The 6,328-nt window shown below is 36.9% G+C and overlaps 1 protein-coding gene across 1 annotated transcript in view; it reads right to left on the bottom strand.

The window, feature by feature from the left end:
- The window catches only part of LOC122331854 (matrix Gla protein), a 6,857-nt gene extending 6,529 nt beyond the window's left edge, over window positions 1–328 (bottom strand). The window contains exon 1 of the mRNA XM_043229399.1: window positions 108–328. The gene's annotated coding sequence lies outside the window, so the exon portion shown is untranslated. The remainder of the gene's footprint in view (window positions 1–107) is intronic.
- Between the last annotated feature and the right edge of the window lie 6,000 nt (window positions 329–6,328).

Here is a 6,328-nt window from a genome sequence, read left to right as displayed (position 1 = left end):
CCACACTCACACACACACACACACACACACACACACACACACACACACACACACACACACAGGCATCCACTGGTTTCATGTAAAGCTGGTAGATGGATCTGACGCACCTGAAGAGCTGTCTCTGTGAATCTTCTGCTTCAATCTCTGGTGGTTTTTTACGATTCTCCAGCTCTTATAAGCACTTCACACCCTCCACCCCAAACTTTTTCCACCGTCACACCATTAGCTCACACACAAACACACACACAGACGGATGACTTCACAGGTGTAGGAGTGTGTTTGTGTCATATCTGGAGTCAGACAGAGAGAGTACACAGACAGAGAAACCTTTGCTTCTGCTCAAATACACTGGTTTTTCTGGTTAAGATGGTGAAGCAGTGAAGTAGAGTGTGGTTAAACAGGCTGACCAGAAAAACTATTGCTTAACACCCAAAACACGAGCCTTGAGCCACATGCTTCTCCTCCTCAGGTTCCTTGAAAAACAACTAAAATGACTCATGAAGGTCAAACATTGAAAAATAGTAACTCTTCAACATGGAAATACTGAGCGCTTTATCTTCCATTGCTGGATCATGTCTGTCTGTCTGATGTGTTTTCTCCATTCTACTGCTGCTGTAAATATTTGACACACACTTGGGACTCAGAACTCAGCCCACAACACACACACACACACACACACACACACACACACACACTCAATCCTGCTGTTTGGCTGCAGTGTGTGTTAAAGTGTGATTCATGAGTGTGTGGGACGTTCGATGGCACACTTGAAGATTTAACACTGCTGGTCGACAAATGTGTCAAAACAATGCCATGATAGAAAAGATACTCACACACACACACACACACACACACACACACACACACACACACACACACTCTAAACCCGGTTAAGTTGAATTTACTTAAAAAACTGGTTGCCCTAAAAAATGAAGGTAATATTTACTTGAAAACTTGAAGTAATCATTACTTAAATATATGTCATTTTAACAACTATTTTAAGTTGAATTTACTCATAACTTAGTATAGCTACCCAATGACTCCCAGAGTGCATTGCAGCAGAATAAATGATGCTGAGTTTGTCGTGTCAGTACTAGCACAACAAAAAGAACAAATAAAATGGCTATGCAATTAATAAAAATATTGTTGAATCATTGTTGTGATTCAGCATATACCACAATTATTTAAGTATTATAATATCCAAATTAAAAGCTTCTCAAGTGGTTTATGAAAAACATTGAAAGTGGAAAAGATCATTAATAAACCAAAAAAAAATGAATAATTAAATAAATACACTAATAGAAAAAATAATATAACTAAATAATAAATAAATGAAAACATAAGTCACCTTCTAAAAGCAAGCTATTTATTATATTTCTTCCACTGAAACCAAACAACTCTGATTGATATAATGCTGTTAAAGAGGAAACTCTGCTTATTACAAGTATGATAGAACCATGTCTTCCACCACAAAGTACAGCAGTAACGATGCCATGAACGACACTGCTTCTATGAGAGACACCTTTAGAGATCAAATTTACATTAACATTATTAATTCATCATTGTCATTAGGATATGTTCCCAAAACCTTCAAACTGGCTGTAGTTAAACCTCTCATTAAGAAACCCTCTTGATCCCAAAGACTTAGTAAATTACAGACCAATCTCTAATCTCTAGAAAAGGTAGCTGTTACTTTTCAACCTATACATGTTACATCTGGAGGATATTATCAGGAGACATGGTGTTGTCTTTCACTGTTATACTGATGATCGTCAGGTTCTAGGACTGTCTTGTTCTTGTTTTCCATGCCCCATGTCCTCTGTTAATTGTATCATTACATTCAGGTGTGTCTTATTAATTAAGTCATTTGATCCATGCGATATCATCCAGTCTTGTCTTTGTATGCGTGTGTATTCTGTTTACCTTCCTTCCTTCCATTGTGGCTCATTAAAGACTGTTATTAGTTCTTAGCTCCTACACCGCGTGACAATGACACCCAGCTCTATCTTTCATCACAGCCTGGTGATACACACCAAATTGAGAAACTAACAGAATGCATAGTCGATATAAAAAACTGAAAGATTATTAACATCTTAATGCTAAATACAGAAAAAACAGAGGTGCTAATAACTGGACCTAAAAACCCCACATATAATAATCTAGAACACAGTCTAACAATGCTTTATTGGGTGGTTGTTCTGAACGCTTGATAAATAAACTTGAGCTAGTCCAAAACACAGAGTCCTTACTAGAACTAGGAAGTATGATCATATTAGCCCGGTTCTGTCAACACTGCACTGGCTTACAATAATTTACCCTCAGGGTCATAAACACATGAATGAACATTTCTGCATTTGACGTTGAGAGCATAAAGTGTTCTGCCTCCTGGTCTCTCATTGCCTCTGTGTTCCCGTTCCTTTGCTCTTGTTAGTTCCCTTGGCAACTGATTGACTCCTCCCTCTTGTTAGCTCATCATCTCATGCACTTAAAGCCCTGTTCGTCAGTCAGTTCCAGCAAAGTAATGAACCCTGTTTTTACAAAGCTTTTCCTTGTGTTTCTAGTCTCGCCTTGTTTACCAAAATTCCTCTTTATCTTGGATCACTATTCTGGATTGCCCCTTTATGGACTCACCCTGGACTCTTCTTGTGTTTGGCTCTGCTATTCCTGTTTGCCGATCTCTCAAACCCTGCCTGATTGACCATGTGTTTTTAATAAAGCCCTGCAAATGGATCCGCACACCTCGAACCCTTATTCGTCACACTTACGATCATCTCTCAAATATGCTCTCTGTCTTGTAAACGATTCCTAACTAATGTCAACACCAAATGTGGCTCACTTTGCATTCAGCTGATATTTATTGTATTTGAAGGGAAATATCTGAAGAATAAATAATGTTAAAACTAGTTACCAGTATTTGGTGTCCCTCTATCAAAGCAATTGCATTGAAACATTCCTGTCTGAGCACTAAAATACACTAAAAATCTTGCAGTAGTCTTCTCAATTTAAGATTATATATTTGAATCAATTTCAGGGGAAACCTTTCATTTGGAGGAAGGGATTTTTTTCAGAGTTTAGTTTAGTTTAGCACATTGAAAAACACAGCTCCTTGGTTCCTGTGGTTTTAACAGCCTAAATAGCTCTGTATTTGGAGGAGAAGGTGGTGTAAGGACACAGTGGTCCACTATGAGGAGCTACAGCTGTATTCTTCTCTGGAATCAGAAACACGTTCATAAGGGCTAGTTTGAGTAAGCACATTTAATCAGTTACAGATGCTGTTTCTTACTGGTAAAAAATATAATATTGACAATATTGAATACATTCTTGGCAATTCAATTAACTTGCTCAGAGCAGAAATGAACTTTCTATTTTTCTGTTTAACACTGTAAAGCTGCTTTTCTACATAATGCGTATAAAGCACAATATGATTATTTAAAAACATAAAAATGATTAGGAAAAAAGAGCAAATGAATCATTTTATTCTTTTATTTTCTAAAAGCTAAAGATGTAGTTTTTCCACAGTGTGATTCCGCCCCCATCTGTTCACAGCTCAGAACGGCATCTCACTTCATTTGATCATGACATCTGATGCAGGAGTGATGAAGAGCCGTCTGGAGAAGACGATGTGAATCTACTAAACATCACTGTACAGACCACGTCAAGAAGTGTTAGCGTTAGCCGTAATCCCTGCTAAACCTCTTCCTGACTAGATCTTCAGCCTAGTATAATCACATTAGCAGCCTTCTATATATAAAACGCCATCAGATGGAATGATTATATAAAGAAAGAGCACATTTCACAGAAAGTCCAAATATCTGAGACCACACTGTCTGTCAAAACAAAGCTGGAAATAAACTAACATTACAGTATAAAACTAGCTAAAGGTTTGTCAAGACAAGATTTAAGTCGGCTGGAGAAATCTACAAGTTTTAAAAGCTAAAAGTTTGAACGATTTCAGTGTGAAGTACTTTAAAGTTTAAAGTGGTTTTAAATATTGGTTGCTAGGGTGTCGCTGAGGTGTTCTGGGTAGCTGCTGGAATGTTGTGATGTAATTCCTGTGGTACTCGGGTGGTTTCCAGGGTGTTACTAAGCATTTGTTGGAGTATTCTGGGCAGTTTCTAGGCTGTTGTTAGGCTACCTGAGGTGGTTGCCAAGGGTCTGTATATGTTTATAGATAGATAGATTAGAAATATTAGATAGATACGTTTAAATGGGTTGCAAATGGCACTATAGTACTTGGTTGAGTCTTATAGCATTCTGGGAGTTTAAGTTTGAATTTTGATGGATGGAGTTTGAATAGTCTTGGCTCATTTGAACATCATTTTTAATCTTCATTTTCGACAATAAACAGAACTTAACAAAATACAAACCTAACAAACTAAAACACAAACGAATAAACAACATACAGTGTACAGTATGTATTACATACAGTTGTTACTGAAGGAACTGCTTCGGGTGAAAGACGAAGGAAAACACCGTTGTAAATGTAAACCGGTGGATCAAGAAAAAAATACTGCATTACAAAAAAATCTAAACAATTAAGGCATACTTTACATTTTCGTTTTAATTAATGCAATAACTAATATATAATAATTGTTTTAATTAATGATGTTAATTATTAATTGAAACAACTCATTTGCTTAGAAATATATATATAAACCTTTTATTTTGTAAAAACCAGTCATTCATGCTTTTTAGAGTCATTTTATAGTTTAATATGTTACCATAGTTATTTCCCTGTATCTTAAATCTTATATCTGAGCTTAAAAATCCTAAAACTTCTGTGCTTAAGGAAACTTAAGAGAGCTGTTTCGATCCCTCACATTTATTAAGTTGAAATAGTTACTAAAGACTTTGTGGCAAGGTTTAAAGGAACACGTAAGCAGTCAACAGAAATAGTGACAGGCTTCCCTTCCCTTCAGTAAACCCTTAGGCCTTCTCTTGAACCCATGTTTCACTAGAGTACCCTTAACCTTATAAATAAAGATTTTCTTATCTTAAGAGTTCTCATACAACGGGGCTTTTACGCTTTATGTTTTACGCTTCGACACTCACAAATAAACAGAGTGTGACGTGTTTTTTTCAGCTCATTAACAATTAAATCTTGCTGCTTTGTTCTGGATTAATTGTAGAGTTTGTATAGAACTGGCTGGACGAGCTGTCAAGAGGAAGACCTGAGCTGTGAAGCTATCGTCAGACCATCAGGACGGATTGAGAGGAACAAGAATAATTAGGTTAAATAGCATAATCACTAAAAACCTAATAAATAAGAATATCCTGCTGTAATAAATCATTCTTGAATGTGATCAAAGCAAAACAGCATGTTACAGACATTGTTGATTTCACCATGTTTACCGTGGTAAGCGTGTTAAGTGAAGAGCACTTCATGTTCACTGACATGTCAGGCCCTGTTTGGTCACATCCAATTACCCACAATCCCCCGCTCACTTCAGGACACTCTAAAGCTGTAAACTGGATTACTGTGCTCAGCCATAGTCTTCTCTGCTTTCAGATCCGTCTTCATGATGCTGTCCCTGCGAACGCCAGGGAAAACAACCCAAGCAAGCGTTTCATAACACTCCTTGTTCCTCCTCAGGTTTTGTTAAAGGTCAGAGGTCGGTTCATCGGAGTCCAGAGCAGATTGGCCCAGATTATTAACCCATCTTCAGACGACACGCTTCTCTCACATATATGCGTTACATAACACTCATCCTGACTGAACACCTCAGACACATCTACTGCTGGCATTGACACGGAGATGAGAGTCACCTACAACCAATGATATGTGATGTTGAGCCAGAGCTAGCGGTGAACATGAGCGAGTCATCATCTCCAGCGTGCCTCCAGTCTTCAGCGCAGGTCTGAAATACGTGCTGGAGAACACTATAGCTATCTTAATCCAGACTATCCCTCGTGTCATACACAACCGGTCAAAAGTTCATGAACAGTTAGCTTTTTTTATAGAAAGTTTTTAAAGAATCCTCTTCTGTTCACCAAGCCTGCGTTTATCTGACCTAAAGAATGGCCAAAGAGGTAATATTGTGGGATATTTTTTACTTCTTCAGTTTCACATGATCCTTCAGAAAACATTTTTATTTTTATTACCAATATTTAAAACAGCTAAGTACATTTTTTTCAGAATTCTCTGATGGAAAGATCCAAAGATAATAATAATAAACTTTTGTAACTTTATAAACTATTTCATTCAAAAGCTAGGAGTACACATAATTTTTTTGGTTTTTTTTTTTTTGTATGTATTCTTTTTTTTAGCAAGGATGCTTTAAATTGATCAAAAGTGACAATGAATAATATATATATTGTAACAAAAATT

The sequence above is a fragment of the Puntigrus tetrazona genome, chromosome 3, assembly GCF_018831695.1.
Source record: "Puntigrus tetrazona isolate hp1 chromosome 3, ASM1883169v1, whole genome shotgun sequence".
In the NCBI taxonomy this organism is placed as follows: domain Eukaryota; kingdom Metazoa; phylum Chordata; class Actinopteri; order Cypriniformes; family Cyprinidae; genus Puntigrus; species Puntigrus tetrazona.
Note: the sequence above shows the minus strand (reverse complement) of the source record. Positions and strands in the feature narration are given on the sequence as shown.